Source organism: Cyprinus carpio, chromosome A4, assembly GCF_018340385.1.
Source record: "Cyprinus carpio isolate SPL01 chromosome A4, ASM1834038v1, whole genome shotgun sequence".
NCBI classification, from domain to species: Eukaryota; Metazoa; Chordata; class Actinopteri; order Cypriniformes; family Cyprinidae; genus Cyprinus; species Cyprinus carpio.
The window spans coordinates 11,242,596-11,262,525 of NC_056575.1; the positions used below are offsets into that span (position 1 = coordinate 11,242,596).

Below are 19,930 nucleotides of genomic sequence, written 5' to 3' on the forward strand. Positions count from 1 at the left end.
TGACGCACACAAACCATACGCCTTCATACAGGAGCTTGCGTTGTTGACCAGGTTGATGGACAATATGTATTCCCTATCCTCTGTGTGTGTGTGTGTGTGTGTGTGTGTGTGTGTGTGTAGATCCAGTGGGGGCTGAGCAGGGGGGCGGAGTCAGGACGACCATCAAAAGGTCCATCCACAGTGGAGCTCATTATAGCATTTACAATTCTCACTCAATCTTACATGGACCAAATCCTTCCTGAAAACCTCCGTTACCATACTGTCTCTCTCACACACACACACTTTTAAAAAAGACATGTCAGAAGTAAACAAAGCCTGCGTCTGAGCACTAATTAAATAGATGAGCTGTATTAACATAACCTGAATGCCCCGGCCAATTCCACCCCCCTGTATTCCATCCTAACACACACCACACACACACCCTTCATTTTTTGTTTCTTTTTTTTTTTTTTTTGTTATGATCCGACCAGTGAGCGCCAATTGTTGGCCGGTGTAATTACCATTAGACCACGGCGGCTGGCTCTTTGATATGGTAATGAAGCTACATCCCCCCTCCAACCACCGCCTCCCCCGACACACACTCTCCTCTTGTCTGACAATCTACCGAACATGAATTTCAAACAGCCTCCTCAGCACCTGACAAACGGGGATGAGCTCCGCCGATGACCCACAATGCACAGGGGGCCACCGGAGGGAGGCGAGTGGAGAATGGTACAGGCAGGCGACACAGATGACATTTTTAGAACGAGGAGGAGGGGGATGAAGACATGTTCAAATGACAGGTTTGCAGTTTCTGTATTGGATAGGTCATGTTGGAGCGAGAGAAGGGTCAAAACTATGCTGTCAAAAAAACCATTACCACCCCATACAACAGCAAATGGTGTATGCTATTTTTAGCTAAATTGCATGTCACTTAACATAAATTTTGGGCCACTGTGATCTTGCATTTGATTGGAAATAAGGGTTGAATGTGTGTATGCTATAAACTTTATATGAATGCATTAATTGGTCAATTAAAAATAACAACAACAACAAAAAAAACATTTTATTTTAAGGTCCAGTTCTCACTATTAACTAACTATTAACTAAGACTTTTAGTTAAAACATTAAATATTAAAACAGTATTATTGTGAAAGATTATAATTAAAAAGAACTTTTCTATTTTCATACCTAATAAATTTTTATTTTTTCCTGTGACGGGAAGTTGGATTTTCAGTAGCTATTACTCCAGTCTTCAGTGTCACATTATTCATCATAAATCCTATTAATATGCTGATTTGTTGCTCAATTATTATTTGTACTGAATTATTAATATAGGTTCTAACAATTATCAATACCAAAAAAAGAATAAAACAACCACCCATTAATCAACAAAGAACAAATAAAATCAAAAATCATAAATATAAAACATATCCAACAAAACAAAAGTTAAAAGTTATTACTGTCACTTTTGCTCAATTTAATGCATCCTTGCAGGATAAAACTATTCATTAATAAAAAATAATAAAAAAAAGATTTGTATTACTAACCCCAAATTTTGAACGCTAGTGTATATAGATATGAATAAAAAAGGCAGTCATTAGCTGGAGGCTGATAACCGATATAGTGTTGATATACAGAATAGCACATCCCTAAAATGCCCATTATAGAGGTGCTCTAAATAAGCTAGTTTCTAGGACATTACTATGTGATTTATTCAATGTTCTAGGTGGTTACTTGGTAACATTTTAGATTAGGGAACACATATTCACTAATAACTATGACTTTTGCCTCAAACTCCGAATTTGCTGCTAACTAATAGTTAATAAAGTAATTGTTAAGTTTAAGTAGGGCAGGATTAAAGGATCGAAAATATGGTCATGCAGAATAAAGCATCAATATGTTATTTATAATTAAATAAATTGCCAATAAGCTAATAATATGCATGCTAATAATAAACAATTTAATAATTAAAAATAAGTAAATGTCAAAAGAAATACTGGTTACTTACTGCCTCCTGCTGAAAATGCCCACAGTAAGGTCTCTATAATAGTCTAATCACCTAAAAATGTCCATCCTTTCATGTAAATTAATGGTAATCGTCATTGTGCACCAAAGTTTCCTATACTTAAATGTTTGTTCAAAAAACTTTAATTACGAGCAAAAGTGATGTCTGTCTTAGCAAGAACTACTAAATATGAGGGAATAATAAACTTCTTAGCTCTCGTTGCACAAAACAAACAGCCATGCAGGAGAGAAAGGCTAGCCCTTACTTACAGATACACAAACAAACAGACACACACACACACAAACAAACACACACGGCAGAGGGAGGCAGGGCGGATCAGAGGGGAGTCCAGATGGACGGAGAGAGCCTCAGTGTCCCCACACCCTCACATGTCATATGTTGTCCCATCTGTACCATTACAGCACGGCCCCCCCCAACCCCAGGGACGCACACACTCATGTATACACGCACATGCATTCCATATCTCTCACCCTAGGTCTCCTGGGTATGATACGAACAAACTTCCCGCACCCATTGTGTTAACATGTGACGATCAGAACCGCGAATGCTGGACGTTTGTACGTCTCTCTAGAGTGTGTGTGGATGGTTTGCTCTGGCTGTTAGAGACCTTTAGAGAGAATATCACCTCTGCCCTTCACTTCCAGCTCTCGGCCTATTTAACACTCCGCTGGAGCTCTCCACGCCACAGCGCTCTATTAAATATGCTCTTTGATATGGGAACACACACTCTGCAAATGTACGGAGCACTACTTAGAGGTTAATTCCTTTTCAGCTATTCAATTGTTGATGAGAGCTCTCAGTATGTTCGGTTTCAGTGCTCAGAAGTGAAAGTGAAGAGAGTCATTGACCAACACAACTAAAACAACTAAATTAAAAACGTTCCTAGAAACAAAACACCTGTGTAATTATCAATGATACGCTTAAGAAGAAGAGACGTAGATGGTGGGATTTTTTGAGGTGTTACTCTAAAATGTCTGTTGGGTTTGAGGCATGCTAGTACACTCTTAAAAGTTGACACAAATTGACGGCACTTTTCTGGGGAAACAGTTAAAAAAAATGTATCATTTTTAAACTCATCAAACTTTTGTCCAATCAAATGCTGTCTAGAATGAGAATGTCCTGCCCCCTAATGCCACCTGTAAATGACTATAATATTGCAAATCATGTACTGGGTTGTGATGTAAACATTGATAATAAAAACAAAAGTTTCTTGAGCACCAAATCAGTATATAGAATGAAATACTGTATGGAAGATTGTGTCACACTGAAGAATGGAGTAATGGCTGCTGAAAATTCAGCTCTACCATCACACAGGAATAAACTACATTTTAAAATATATAAGAATAGAAAAAAGGTTATTTTAAATGCAGCCTTGGTGAGCATATAAGACTTCTTTCACCAGTTTCACAAACTGACTCCAAATGTTTGAACGGTAGTGTATAATGCTCAAGTCCTCTATGAGAAAGTATAAAAAGCAGATGGCACTTCTTGTTTGGCTCTATGAACTCAAACTCATTTCCTATTAGACTGAAGTTCAACTACAGTCTATGACTTCAGAAACCTATGATGTTGTTCTGCCATGTAAACAGAAACAAATCCAACTTTTCACCATTTAAGCCGTAACTAGAATCTATTAAAGATTTAATTGCACAGCTATAATCTGCATTTTTTAAAAATGCATGGCGCCAACATGAGTTCTGGTTGCGTTGCTGAAAACACAAGACCTGCAAGATGAAAGGGAAACAGATTCCGGGGGAGAATTCCAGGAGGCACTCAGGAGTTTACTTCTAAATGATCAGAAAGCATGTAACAATACCTCCCACTAATGGAGGTGTTTTGTTGGTTTTAATCCACTTAATTGGTCGGGGTTCAGCACTACCCGCGAAAAGCCGAGAGTAATGCTACTACCTGTTCTCCTCCTCTTCTTCTGTTCATCCCAAGGAGAAGAAAACCCAAAGGACCAGACATTACTTTAACCCACAGAAAGACAGGAATCCCAAAGGGGGAAAGAGAATGAGAATGAAAGACGGAGGGGTTTTCTCTCACCTGGGATGAATAGAGCAGGTGATGTTTATGTATGATTCTCATTATTTAAAGCTCTTGCATTGATGAAGAAGATCACATGATCTGCCTGATATGCAGTAGAAAGCCCCTGAAGACCAATCGATCTGTGAAATGAGGCAGGCTCCTGGAGATTGATCTTAAAGGGACAGATCACCCAAAAATTAATATTCTATTATGCTACACAAAGCCTGTATGACTTTCTTTGTTCAGTGGAATATAAAATAAGATATTTTGAGGAGCGTCCATGCTGCTCTTTTCCATGCATGCATAATAAATTGGAACTGATGTTTTTATGCTTCATAAAATAAGCTTTTTAGCTTAAAACATATGCAAAAGCACCATGACACAAGGATGCATTAAACTGATCAAAAGTGACAGTAAAGACAAAAACGTTTTCCACAAAAATATTAAGCAGCTGCTTTAAACACTGATATCAATAAGACATCCTTTTTAAGCACCAAATCAGTGTATTAAAATTATTTCTAAAGGATCATGTGAGACTGAAATTTTGAGTAATGGCTACTAAAATTCATGGCCATTACAGGAATGAATTACTCTAATATTATATTTAAAAAAATATTAAAATAAAAATAGTTGTTTTAAGCTTTAATATTCCACAATTGTAATGTTTTAACAAAAAAAAAAAAACATTTGATGAGCAAAAATATGTTCACGCCACATTAAATGTTATTCATAGCTATTACTGTGTAAATAAAAGGAGGCTTGTTATCGCCGTATGACTGAGCATTGATTTAGTGTACTCGGATACTAGATCGCTGAAGAGCTCAGGTCATTGAAAAAGCTCTCGCTTGGACTATTCCTCCATTTCTCCAGAGGCCTCTCTCGTCCTCTTCTGCCCTGTTCTAACACTCGGCGAACTGAAGCAATTACAAGCCCTGACGACAAGCCCACATCATAAGGAATTGGATTGTATGTAGATGAGCTTTTGGTTGTTTATATGGAAATGCGATTGCCGTGTTGATTAGGGAGCTCCGTCCCTGCCCACGCCCTTCATCGCAGCACCACGCAGGGGACACTGCAACCTACAAGACACATAAACGCATCGATGTAATTCACTCAAGAGCCTCATTTTTCATAATGAGTGTATCTTTATGTGGCCTCTGCGGTTTTCACACACTGTGAGCAGTAATGACTGCGTATACATTCACAGGCGCATTTGCCGCAATTAGCCCGATGGCCGCTCGGGTGAGGGAGTTCAGGTACTGAAGAAAGCTGGAGTGGGGCAGGTCTACTGGGAGGGAGACGCAGGGAATACGGTGGCACTGGGCATATTGAGAGATATGCTCAGGAGGGAATTTGGGAGAGGAGTGTGGGACAATCTGTCGCCTGATGACAGATGATGTGATTCACTGAATAATTTGCTCAGAGAAAACGATTTTTTGATATGCACCGATATACAGTAGGGGTGGCGCCGACTACTCAGTTAGCTCTGTGTTAACTAGTTGATCACATGACTTCAGTGGTGTTATATGGTGACAGCAGGACGAATAATGTAATAATATTACATATTAATATTATTTACTTTTATATATTTGTTGATTAAGATTAATTTAAGGTCATAAATGCAATAAATATTCAGCATTCATATTCAGTTCATTATTACTTCATGATACCTAATGTAGCCATTAATGGTAGGAAATGGAACCTTATTGTAAAGTGTTACCACAGGTAAAGTCCTTTGCACAAAGTGCACCCTAGTGTATCTGAGATTAGATTTGCATATAATTTGCAATTACCAATAAAGTATATTTGAACTTGAATGTGAAAAAGTCAATCCAAAAGCCATCTGGGAGTTCATTTACTGTGCTCACACATAGTACAAAATTCTTGTGATCAAGCTTGGAGGGAGGAAAAAAAAAATTATATGTAAAAATATTATGATATTTTACCTCATAACAGTTACAATATTCCCAAAGCAAGAATCAATATATTCATTTAAATATAAATTTTTATTATTGTCACATTCATATTTTTGGAAAAAGGGACCTCTATTTTCTAAATGTCTCTGAAAAGGGGCAATATATCGTGACATTAATTCAACACACAATTATTTCTATTTAATCACAACCCAAACTCAGAACGAGCTAAGAATAAAACTTTGTAAAGCACTGATGCAGTGTACATTAATGAGAAATAAAAAGCCAAAAGACTGCAATATCAGGGTTTTGAATTACAATGGATGGAAATGAAAATCTCTTGGCTCACCAAACTCACCAAATAACACAGTAAAAATAACATTTTTAGTCCCACTTTACATTAAGTTGCTTTAACTACTATGTAATAAGTTTGACTCCTAACCCTAAGGTTGTGGGTTTGAGTCTCGGGCCGGCAATACCACGACTGAGGTGCACTTGAGCAAGGCACCGAACCCCCAACTGCTCCCCGGCCGCCGCAGCATAAATGGCTGCCCACTGCTCCGGGTGTGTGTTCACGGTGTGTGTGTGTGCACTTTGGGTGCACCTGGATGGGTTAAATGCAGAGCACGAATTCTGAGTATGGGTCACCATACTTGGCTGTGTGTCAAGTCACTTTCACTTTTTTCACTTTCATATTGTATTGCAAAACACTTTTGTTGCTATTGAGGTGGGATGGGGTAAGGTTAGGGACAGGTTGGTGGTATGGGTAGGTTTAAGGATGGGTTAAGGGATAAGGGATGGGTCAACAGTGTATTTATAAATATAATTACAGAAATTAATTACAGATGTAAATTACATGCAGGTATTTTTAAAATACAAGTACAATGCAAAAACATGTATGTACACAATAAGTGCAATGTACCAAATGATTCATTTAAATCTAATTACATAACAGTTAAGGCCACTTAATATAAAGTGGGACCACATTTTTTTTACTGTGTAAAAGTAACATAGTGAAATATTATTATAATAATAAAATCACTTAAAATCACTGTTTTTGGTTTTATTCCTGTGATGGCAAAGCTGAACTACCACAAGCCATTACTCCATAATCACAACATGATACTAATATGACCAAAATATCAACATAATATCATATTACTAGATCCCTACTGATTCCCACTGTAAATCACCCTGAAAAAAATCAAAAATTGTTCCCAAGGCTGACAGACACTAAAATGGGTGGAACAAAACAGATTTTTGTACATTAAATGGCAACTTTTACATGAATCTCGCAGTGTAGACATGCAAGCTATTGTGATCAGAATCCACTGATTCTGTATTTTGAGTCACTTACAGTTCATAGTATTTTTCTATACAACTACAAAAAAAGTGGTCAGGCAAAAACTAATTATCTAATAACCCAGGTTCATCTCTCCAGATGGAAAAGGCCAAGGCCTGTCTAAAAGCCCCAACTCCATTCCTCATGTGCTTTTTACAATGCCAAGCACAATTGGCTTCCATTTCTCTGTGTGTATTTACATTGGAGACTACGGAAGAGTAAACAGGTGCTCCGTTAGAGAGTACTAGAGGCCTGACATGCTGTACACACACACCAACACACAGTTGTACTTCTCAGCTCAAACACAGGCTCAGTCACATCCTCTTACATGCCTGTATCTGTTTACAGAGGGAGACAAGTGTCCCAGTAGTGGTCGGCTTGTGGGGAAACCGAGGAGTCCCGGTGTTTGGAGTGCGTGCAGGTGTCTAAGAGTTAAGGGGATGCACATGTACACAAACGGACGCATCCTATGCATTCTTCAGATAGTGGCTTTTGCCTTACAGATAAACACACACACTTTTAGCTGTGCTTTCCAATAAAGGAAAGGAGGATGTTGCATCATGAGTGGAGGTCAAAGAGGTCAAAACATCTAAAACAACTTTATAGCCCTACAACTTCCCCCTGCACTACATGATTTCCTGTCTGTGTGGGCTAACCACAGGCGGGACTTCCTTTAGATGTGTACTGAGAGAGGAAGACAGGTCAGAGGTCACACAAGCACACTCGTCCGTGCCCCACACACAGCTTGCGATCCAAATGCTTGAACTCGTTTGTAAAACAATATTTCACTGTTTGTACTGCACAAAGGAAGCTATAGTCACAGAAACATAAACCTTAATGAAGAGGCTGGTGACCTTTCAGTCCAGCCAGGACATTGTTCAACGCACAAATGAGTCACCTAAACAATACAGGTTCAAAGTGATGTGGAAACTTCCAAAACGTCCGGAACAGAAACAATCTTCTGAAAAAAAAAAAAAAAAAAAAAAAAAAAAAAGTCAGAAGACGTCAGAAATCCAAAATATAAACATATGGTTGCCCAAGTTTATATTTCACTGATGGCCAGTCATAATCAAAAGGAAGTACAATAAATACTATTACTCCTAAAAACAATAAGAACTAATGATAAGATAACAGTCGAAAAAGTCTCCTAACTATGTGCTTTTTCCGGATTTATGCATCACCTACAACTTTGCATATCCTTTTGATGGATATCAATGTTAGACACATATATACAAAAACACGATAATTTACTGTAACACTAAATGTGGGGAAAAGACATAAGCATAGCTATTTCAGGAAAGGAAAAAACAGATGCTGCATTAATTGTGTTAATTTATAATATAATAATATTTTTTTTCCACATAAAATCTGAAAATAAAATTAACACCTGCAGCCAGTGAGTTTATTATTTATTATTTGACAAGTACTATTATTTAGCCATTTATACAGTATTAAAGGCACAGCAGCAAAACACAGGTCATTTAATGCTAGAGGTCAGAAGAAGGGTGAAAGATAGAAAATGGTCATGTAAAACTATAACATAAAAATGATGACTATTTTCAGAGCATAAACCTTTTCGAACATAAGCATACCTCAGGGAAACAAAAATTATAAAATGATAATATAATTTATGATATGACCCCTTTAAAAACACACAAACATTCTTGTCACTCACCGAGCCTCAAGCTTGGCTATCTTTCCTGGACAGTGTCAACAGCAAACCCATATGTCATTTAATATGAAGGTCTGCGAACCATGCACTTGAGTGTATTTGACAGGAAAGTAAAAAAAAACAATCTGATTTTAGGAGTGTGGCTGTTTGTTTCCAGTTGACTGCATCGGCAGCTGAGTAGTTCTGCAGTGACCCGTGTGTGTGTGTGTGTGTGCACAGCCTGTCCCCCCATCTGTCCCCGTGCCCCACAGACTGCCCTCAGAGAAACAGTCATGGGGCAACTCTCAGCTGCCCTGTATTGTTGCTGCAAACACACAAAGCACACAGCCTGGCCCTCCAGCTGGCCCCGTGCCCCTCCCTGTGGCCCTGTCCTCTCTCTCTCTATCTCATTCTTTCTGTGTCTCTAGCTCTCCGTTTGTTCTGATAATTGCGGTCCTGTTCTCTGTATCATCACTCCACCTCCCCCCACTGAAAAACACCATCCAGCTCGCTTCTTTCTCTTACAAAAAAAATTACACACTGTGAAATTTTTGGAAGTGGAAATTCCATTTAAATGCATAGAACACAAGTCTCTTCAGAAATTGAGATAAGTGACAGAGAAATTAGAAAAAACTGATACCAACCATTTGAAGGTAAAGTCCAAACTGGGCACTTAGTTTTCTCTTAGGGTGCTACAATTGGCTGATGGATGTTCTGTTGGGCTGGGATGGGGCACTTCATTGGCTGACTGTTATAGTGTAGCCATGGAAACTACTAGCCCATGATAACCATGATTAGAAGTGTCATGATGACAACAATACGGCACAGAGCGATAATGTGTCTTTGATGAGCACATCGCAGCCATTGTGAAGCAGTAATGGATTTGTTTACCAATATGACAGTCTTTGCTTGTATAGGCACGCAACAATGGGTTGTCCTTGCAAGAAAAAACGGCGGAAGAAAACGAGTAAAAATAGGAACTGACCTACAAAGGTGGTGAAAGAGATGAGTGCTGCTCGTCTTCAGACCACAAACCCATTGGTGAGCAGCTGAACCCTGGGGATGAGAAGCAGAGGAAAGGAGAGAGGTGAACAAAGAAAGAGAAAGGAGGAAGACTTTAAAGAAATAGTTCTCAGAAACTGAAAATTCTAAATTAATTTACTCACCTTCTTTTCTTTCAAAATCTATATGACTTTTTCTTTTCTGAAACTCAAAAGGAGAAATTCTGAAGAATGTCCTAGCTGCTCTTTTCCAAGCAAGGTATTGATGAAATAATATCTTAAATTTCAGTTTGTTCGGCACACATTTTTTTCTGAATACTTCATACTACTTTAAATACAATGGAACAGTATTATAGACTACTTTTACAATATTTTATGGTGGGTTTTGTTGTTGTTGTTGTTTTGTCCTTTTAGGAGCTTAACAGATTCTAGTCCCCATTACCTCTCTTTGTATAGAAAGCATCTTCTTTTGTGTTTTACAGAAGAAAGGCAGTCACACAGGCTTAAAAAATTCAAATTAACTACAGAGACCGTTCAACAGGTGGGAAAGGGAAGTGTGTATGCGAACACACACAGACATGCACAAACACATACGCATTCTTAAGACACTGCATAGACTTCCATTGATATTCTACCAGGTTAATGATATTTTCTATCAGCTAACCCAATCCCTAACCCTAAACCCATCACAGAAACATGTGCAGTGGTAGATTTACATCAGAACATTTGTTGGCTGATTTAATAGCCTTTTTAACTAGTGAGGGCAAGTCAAATGTCCTTAATAGTATTTAGTCAAAACAAGTAAAAAAAAAACAAATAAAAACACACACACACAAATATAGTCAAAACAAGTACACACACACACATGCACACGTATGTTTGGTTTGTGTTTGTGTTCACCTGCACATTAAGAGCTCTGTTCTAATCTTTATGGTAATAAACTCTGGTGGCTACTTGGCTGCCGGCGCTACAGGTCAGGCTTTAATAGAAAGTAAATGTGTTTGTTGAGAAAGAGGAAGAGTCACTTGAAATGGGACTAATGTGTTCCTTATTGAGTTGAGGGTGTGTGTGTTGCCACCGGGTCAAGTGAAGCTAGGTGACGCTTATGAGCCTCTCAACTGGTAGCAATCACACAGACACATATGACTTGTAACCCAACACAGAATTTGGGTCATTCAGACTGAATATTTCTATTAATTATTGGTGTTTGCCAAGGCGAGCAACACCAATATGACTGCTCATACAGTACGTAGCAGAGGTTTTTTTCAAAAACATATGGACACAAATGATACCTCAAATTGTTCGTGGACATGTGTGCTATTACTTTTGATCAGACTTGACAACCACCCAAAACACCCTACCATTATGGTAGCGACTTTCACACTGTCAAACATTTTCATGGGTCAAATCCAGTCACTGCATAAAAATCTACACAGTTGGGAATTTTGTGTGAGGGAATGATTTGCCCACAAATTTTGCAGGACCAACAGGTTCAAGTTGGTCACACTGATTTGCCATGTTGACCAAAAAAACCTTCTTAGTTTAAATGAGACTTTGTGAACTGTGCTTTATACATCGCCACACTACTGACAATAGACAATGGACCCTTTTGCTCATTCATTTTCTTACTGTGATAGTACAGTAAACTTGGTACTTTGACATGTCTATGAACTTTGGTTTTAAACTATCAAAATTTTACATTTATGAATCTATTAAGGAAAGTATATATATTGCATTTTTTATGTGACTATTCGTTTATGGCTGCTGATAATGCTTTTCCATTTTACTGTTAAATTATTATTTTTTCTATATATATAATCATTTTTATTAATATTAATTGACCCTTTGGTGTGGCAAATTAGTTTTTAAATATAAATCTATGCCATTGCCTCCCAGTGCATACAATGTCATACAAACTGCTTGCATAATAATTAATATTTTGAGATGTCAACTAGCCATAACCATATTCATGTTTCAAGGTATTTACATGGCACTCTACAAAGAATTCACCATGGCGCATGTCCAAAAATCCACAGCAATTCCATGGTTATCACGCTACACACCTTCACAGTCTCTCTGCCTTTATCTCGCTGTCACAAACTTCACTCAGACAGACAAACAACATCAAGCATGTGCACACAAGATGTTCTCTTCATGATTCACACAAAGCAAACGTACACTAGACAAAGTGCAAAAAGTCTTAACCAACAGGGCTCCATTCACTCCTGTTTAAAAAGGTCACCATTTTCTCTGGCTAAGCGCCCTGTGTCTACTGATAATTTTATGCATAAACAAATGGCAAATTTGTGCCACATAAATATGTATTAGCAATTAATAATGTCCTGCGTCTGTGGCGATGCCAGGTGCATGCGAAATCAGTGTGGGCACTCTGCAGCACTGGTGCCTTTGTTTTCCTCTAGCTCTCTCAGGGTTGCCACAATAGGCGCACAATGGGCACCCGTAACAGGGCACCGTGCCCCTGAGACAACGCCAGGCTCCCTGAATGAAGCCACCATCACCTGGTCAGAGCCAAAACAATGCAGGCATCACCAGACAGCAATGGGGGTATTATTGAATTAGCAGGCGCGTTGTGATTAAGGGTTTAGAGGGGCATTTAGTGGTTTTGCTTTTTAAATAATGATGGCTTTGATAACTGAGGCAGCTAGGGATATGCCGGATGAACATGTACCTGTGTGTGTATTTGTTTGACAGAGAGAGACTGAATATAAAAATACACAGGCACACACACCTGTTCATCAGCAGAAACACCTGGAAGCTGTCTGTCCCATTTTTACCTTAGTGTCACAGAGATCTTTATGTCAGTGTGAGCAGTAATGTGGGGCATACACAGCTACGCAAATAAACAGATTTGTTTGGCAGGGCAGGATCTTTCGGGACATCACAATGCCATTGTTGTCTCATGCAGACAGAGATCAGGGACAAGATGGACAGAAAGCGCAGCTCCTCTGTTCCTCTAGTGTTTAATAGGATCAGATAAATACAATGACTCTGATAAAATACCCGGCTAACATCATACTGAGATAGAGAGACAGAGAGTGAATTAAAGGGTAGAATGGGGGATTGTGAAAGCATTTGTATCAGACATAGCGGGTGACAGAGGGCTTATTTAGGGAAAGAAGAGGATTACCAGCCGCCAGCCTGCGGTTGTGCTCCGCTTCGACTCTCTATAATCACTGTGATCATAAGACCAGCACAATTCAGCTCTGCTAATAATGCACACACACATCTGCCTATTCATTTCAGCTCTAATGCAATACATCTGGTAATGAAACTCGCTGGAATCAAGATGGCCAGATTTGGCAACATCTGTCCCTCCGCTGGCTCCAACCTGTTCTGGGTTTTCAGACTTAAAGGCAACATAATATCAGTTCTGACCCTGTCAAAATCTACTGCCTTAATGTACAATTTGGTTTTATTTTTGCGCAATTGATCAGCATATCTCATTCTAAAGAAAACTAAATGTATTAGTATTCTTTTACCATCAAATGTCATAACCCCTCGCTCAAACAATTTTCTTTTTCCGATGACCTCACCTAGGCCACGCAGGCTATTGGAGAAAAATCCACATAAAATACGTTTACCAAAACCATTTTACATCTGTAATCTTCTGTGTAATCTAATGTTCTTTTTTTTCTTAAGATTGTTCTTAAGACAAAAGAAGAATCAAAAACTTATTTTCAGAAGCAAAGCCATTTTTATCTACAGTAATAAATCATTGAGACCAGAAATATACATTTAAAAAGTAAATTTGGTCAATTTTGACTCCACAATACTGGTAGTCTATTCTGGTATGGTACGTCCACTTTTCACTTTATCATTACTGAATATCCTGTTTCACTCAAAAATATGCCACAGAAAATACATCACAGAGGAGTAAAGTGGGTTATGCTGAGTCAAGAACTGAAATCAACCCAGATTAAAGTACGTATACACACACAATAGTGACCAAAAGTTAGACGGCTGGAGTGCCCCAGACCTTTAGGGTTCAATTACCTGAGCATCTCTACCCCCTTCCTCTTTTGCCCGGTCTAAGGCTGTGAAGACGACTTCCTGTCCCACTACCCGGGGTTCACAGAAGAGGAAGAAGGAATGACACGGTGCCTATGAAAGAGCCATTGTTCACCGAGGTGGTCCCAGTACTGTGCAAGGGGAGGTGGCTAATCACAAGGCGGGCAACAGCACAGGGGTAAATATTTATCTGCTGGGATATAAACGGCGGATCATGTAATTTAGCAACAGGCCGTTCCTTCCTGCATGGTGATGATGTTTAGTCTTGTGGCGAGGGGTGTTAGTCAGTCCGATCACAACCAGGCCATCTCGAACACAGCAGCGGTTGATTATCACTGATGCATCTTCACACTAAAACTTACACTCTTTAAGTGTGCAAGCAACTAAAGTTGGCTAAACTATAAATATTATTAGGGTGTTTTTCACCAGTTTTTCCACTATTCAGTATAGGTTTTAATATCACAGTCTAAGGAAGAGCTTGCTGTTTAATGTGTTATGTGGTGGTGTTTAATTCCTGCTGCCATTACTGGGAGTTTGCTGGGTGAAATGAAGCATAACTGGTGGGCAGAACCACTTATTATCTAAATCAAAGATAAAGTTCCTACATAGTAAGTACCCACCAGTCACTAATGTCGTCATATGAATCAAATCATATGAAAAATACACATAAACTGCAAAATAACTGTATAATAGACTGCAAGAATTTCTACAGCCTTTCTGTTATGCTGGTGGTGTTTTGTCTTTGTGTACATCACCAAGTGCATCGTCTACTATATATACAAGTATCTGCTATGTTTTATGGACAGGCCACTTACGATGAACTGTGTACATTCATATAAATTATCTAATCTTAGCAGTAAAGAGTTAAAACATTCTTTCCATTTGCAAACACACACACACATAATTGCATTTGTGGTTTACGGGGAATCTCCTTAGGGTTAATGGTTTTTATACTGTACAAATATTATTTTCAATCACCCTACACCAACCCTTATCCTACCCCTTATAGAAACCTACTGGCAATTTTTGAATTTCATAAAACACTGTTTTGTTTGTTTTTTAAACCTTTTGTTTTACAGGGAGTAGGGGACACAGGAAGTGTCCTCATAAACCATGTTTACGTGGTAGAACCCATGTCATTATACACATTTGTGTCCTCATAAACCATATTTCCTATTACACACACAAAAAAAAACTTTAACACTGCAAGAACAACAACTAAAAATCTTACAAAACACTTGCCACGCACTTGTTGACTTCCTATTGCCATGTTTGTGCTCCAGTCATTTGCAACTTGACCCTGGTAAACCGCTCTAGCGTCAGTGATGTAAGTAATGACCAGCAGGCCAGGAAGGATAAAAACCACCCAAGATTACAACTTCTCCTTAAAGTTCAACTGATTCTTCTAGATTTGACCATGCAAACTTCAGGGTGTTGCTGTCTGGTTTCTAAGGTATTCTGGGTGGTTGATTAGTGGTCTAAGTTACAACAGTCCACCCCCAAGTCTTTATGATAGTCTGGTCTGTAGGTTCTGCTTCATTGCAAGATTATAGAATATTTTTTGACAGTCTTATTGTCCATTCAGAGACAATTGCCAGATTTTAAATTAGACTTTCGAGAAAGGAATGAGAAGTAGAGGCAGAGTCAAGCGAGAGAAAATTAAGTTAGAAAACAAGAGAAACAAGTAGTAGCACAACTGGCACGGGATGACGTACACCTAGTCTACATGTGGATACGAGCTGTCAAGCTCAGTGACAGGGTGAACACTCTAGCACTTAAAAATAGTGTCTGTGTGACAAGCTTAATTAAACCAAAGCCACCACCGTCTTTATGGCTGCATTCATCTTTCTGTCAAGATCTTTATCCGCATACGTTTTTCACTTCCTTTGTATGCTGAAAGTTTCTCCTCTTGTATATTCTCTCTTTCTATCAATCTCGTCTCCTCCTCTTCTATTTCTCTTTTCTTCTGACTTTATTTTTTCATTGGCCTCCCCATCACCTCTACTTCTCCTTCCTTTCTCCGTTCCTTTATCTTCTCACCATCTCCTTTTGTGTGACTAAAACATTATGTTCTTCTCATTCTCTCTTGTTTTTCTCCCCTCTTGTCTGTGTGATCTTTATATAAAATGGTTAAAAGGGTGTAAAGAGTGTTTAATCATAATTATGAATCATTTTGACCTCTCAGGACTTCGCAAAAGGGAGGTTTTATCAGATTCGGCTCTGTTCTGAGAACAGTGTTGTCCACACAGTATAAGCTAAACCAAGAGATGTTAACCCAACACACACACAGTCAAACAAAGGTCTGTAAAAGGAATGAGAAGATCAGAAACTCGTGAAAAACAACGATGGCAAACACAAACATGGTTGGAATTTGGTGTTCGGAGTTCTTCAGGAAGCTTTACAATGCTGCTTATTGTGCTGAATTTAAGAAGCAGATGTTGTTATTGATGTCATAATGAGATAAAAGCTTCCAAATGACTCTCTCTAGGGAATTAAAAAAAGCTAAATATAATTGAAATAGACAAAAAATTAAAACATTCCTTACCTTACAAAACCAGAGGTTGAAAGTACATCTCTGCCCCATATTCGCAAACACTCATGCATGGAATATGAGGTCTGTGAGCTGAAGTGACCTTTATCCAGGGTCAGGTCATAAAAATATTGTTGAATAAAAAATAATCCCTTAACCCTAAATAAAACCCTCACATAAACCTTCTTGAATTTTTCATATTTTTTTATGTAAATTCCTATTGCCCTGAAACAGTGTTAAGCGTGTGTGTGTGTGTGTTTGAGTTTTACTGTGGTGTCTGGACAGAAATCAGGCACAATGACTTTTTCAGAAATAGAGAGCTGATATGCTGTTTGTGGTCGTGACCTGCGGTGGGTCCATTTACCTGCTGGGATCTCCTCCCACCCTGTCTGAGTCCCTCTATAGAGGCTGCGGCTCTTCGGTCCCTGGAAGAGGAAAGAACAGACAGACAGCGACTCTGATCAATACCAGCGCCTCCTCTTTGTGGCTGAAATCAAAACCTTTTGAGGTGAACATTCCTTTTTTTTTTTTTTTTTTTGAAAGACGTGGTGACGTCAATAGATTCAGGTAACTGACTCGCTTTGTGGAGGAGAATGCTTGAGAGAATGAAAGCAAGGTTTTTATAAACTTCTTTGGTCTGGTTTATGGATTTCTTTTCTTTTAACTATGTGCGAGTCCAAAATGCTTCTTAGACTAATTCACATCTACTCACAACACAGCCGAACAAGTATGAGGAATGATCTCTTTTTAGTTTCGTAAGCAGTAGGCCAGTGAGAAATCCAAAGCCTGATTTTTCATTAAAAATAAACAAAATACAACAAAACTAAACAAAACACAGTTTGATGTACGACACTGTTCAAAAAAAATCAGGGTCAGTACTTTACTTTTTTTTTTGAAATCAATTCAACAAGATTGCATTAAACTGAAAAAAAGTGACAGTAAAGACATTTTATAGTACAAAAGATTTCTATTTCAAAGAATCCTGTATAAAAAATAAAAATAAATCTGTTTCCACAAAAATATTAAGCAACACAACTGTTTTCAACATGGATAATAATAATATGAAATGTTACTTGAGTACCAAATCAGCATATTAGAATGATTGATGAAGGATCACGAAGAGTGAAGAAATTCAGCTTTGCCATAAGAGGAATACATTTCATTTTAATATAAACCAAAACATTTTTTTTTTTTTACTTGTAAAAATATTTACTATATTTTTGATCAAATAAATGCAGCCTTGAGCATAACAACAACAACAAAAAACTTGTCGCGGGTATTTGTCAAGTGTGTAGAATAATAATAAAAATACATATTTAAAAAATCATGGAAAATTATAGGCAGGCAAAGATAAACTATTTAGGGCTTTTTCTGCAATTTTTTTTAATGGAATTATGTAGAATTTTATTAAATATGCTAAAAATCATTATCAAATCATTTCATATTTATTAAATAAACAGCTTTATGAATGACAGGCTCCCCAGAATTGCAAAAATTCTGTTATAGTACATTTATTTATCCCACTGGAGCAACCTCTTGATCAAGGGCACAATGGTGATGTTCAAACCAATGACCTCTCAGTTACTGTACATAACCACCAGGCCACACAAGCCCAAAACTCCCTGTGCTCTCCATGCTGAATCTCAACCTCTGCTCTATTTGATCTAGGCTGTGTGCAGGTGTCTCGTGTTAACCATTAGAGAATAAGGCAGGTTGGACAAGAACAAACATTTCAGTGGTGCTGAATCCCACCGACCCCTCCCCTCCCTAAAACTCATTTTAATTCCATCTCAGCATGGTAACAAACACTCGTTAAAGCAGATTAATTCCACAAGAGGATTACGCTCCATATTAGATAATGAAAGAGAGAGAGTGAGAGAAAGAAAGAGAAAATAATCATGTAAAGGGATAGATGGTGTGCATTTGATCCTGGGGAACAGAAAGCTAATCCAGGTGTAACATGTAGAGGAGTGTGTGAGAGAGAGAACATGCACAGTGGTATTAGGAACAGCTGGCGTCGGTTTAGCCTCTTTATCTTCATTGACATTGGGAGGATGACAACAACAACACTGACCCATAAAATGGGAAGTCGGATGACAGTTGCTGCTATTGACACACTGCTTTTAGATGTGTGTGCATGAGAGGCTGTGACTCACAGCTTGCACGGTGTTGCACTGTTAATGTGGTGGCGGTTCTGGCACATCTGGGCTATTTTCTCCAGTATGTGTCTGAAGATAGTGTGAAAAATCTCAGGGAGGAAAAGTGAGTGTAGGCCCCTGTGAGATCGGTTCCTCAGGTTAGAGGGCCATTTTTCAAATGCCAGCGGCTTATCTCGACTGTCACAGGCTAAACGTGTCTGTTTGTGACATTACAAGAACAAGTGTAAGTCTCCCACGTTCAGCTCCACAGTCAATTCGGTACCCGCATTCTCATCGTTGTGAAGTGCTACACAAAGCTCTGTCATTTCAAAAGGGGAAAGTCCATCTCTAAATCAATTACAGCAGTTAGCTGAAATCTAAGAGGGAAAGAATGCAAAGACTGATTTTGTACATGCATGAGCATGAGCCAGGTCCATAACACGGCTTAAATAAGTATGTTTACAATCTAGACTACATGTTTACAATCTAATCAGTTTATAAAAATGGCAATGAAGAAAACTGAAAAAAAAAAAAAAAAAGATTTAGAAATCACTTTTTTCTTTTTTTCTTGGCCTGCATGTCAAAATGTTCACAATATAACACAATGCTAATAAAAGAAGTCTTGCATGCAGAGAAGGATCGGAGTAACAGGCAAAAATGTAGGTATGCCGATCAGGGATTGCTTAAACATTGTTTTTCCAGATTTAAAAATGAAGCAGTTTAAGATACACTACCATTAAAAAGTTTCTTATGCTCACCAAGGCTGCATTTATTTGATCAAAACACAGTAAAAACAGAAATATTAGGAAATATTATTATAACTTAAAATGTTTTCTATTTTAAAATGTCATTTATTCCTGTGAGGACAAAGCTGAATTTTCAGCATCATTACTCCAGTCTTCAGTGTCACATGATCCTTCAGAAATCATTGTAATATGTTGATTTGGTGCTTAAGTTTCTTTTTATTATCAGTATTGAAAAGGTTGTGCTGCTTAATATTTTTGTGGAACGTGATACTTTTTTTTCAGGATATTTGAGGAATAGAAATTTATTTGAAATAGAAATCTTTTGTAACACTAAATGCATTTACTGTCACTTTCTGATCAGCTTAATGCATCCTTTCTGAACAGAAATAATAATAATAATAATAAAAGAAACTTTATTAGTGCATTTATTTACACACTGTGTGTTAACATGAACACTGTCAGAGTCAACGTGAAATGATGTTCACAATCCTTTTCACTTCTGTTATCCAATGTGTTTAAGTAAAACAGTATGTTGGCTAAGGAA

The 19,930-nt window shown here is 38.1% G+C and overlaps 1 protein-coding gene across 7 annotated transcripts in view; it reads right to left on the reverse strand.

Moving 5' to 3' along the window:
* Positions 1 to 19,930, reverse strand: part of LOC109067363 (transcription factor SOX-5-like) — a 189,588-nt gene that overhangs the window by 149,961 nt on the left and 19,697 nt on the right. For 3 of the 7 annotated variants that reach the window (XM_042740709.1, XM_042740699.1, XM_042740679.1), the window contains exon 3: positions 16,867 to 16,927. The exons of 1 other annotated variant lie outside the window; for it this stretch is intronic. The gene's annotated coding sequence lies outside the window, so the exon portion shown is untranslated. Of the gene's footprint in view, positions 1 to 9,927; positions 9,999 to 16,866; positions 16,928 to 19,930 lie in introns of all 7 variants that reach the window. 3 more of the 7 variants (XM_042740686.1, XM_042740670.1, XM_042740674.1) reach the window with 2 other exon arrangements.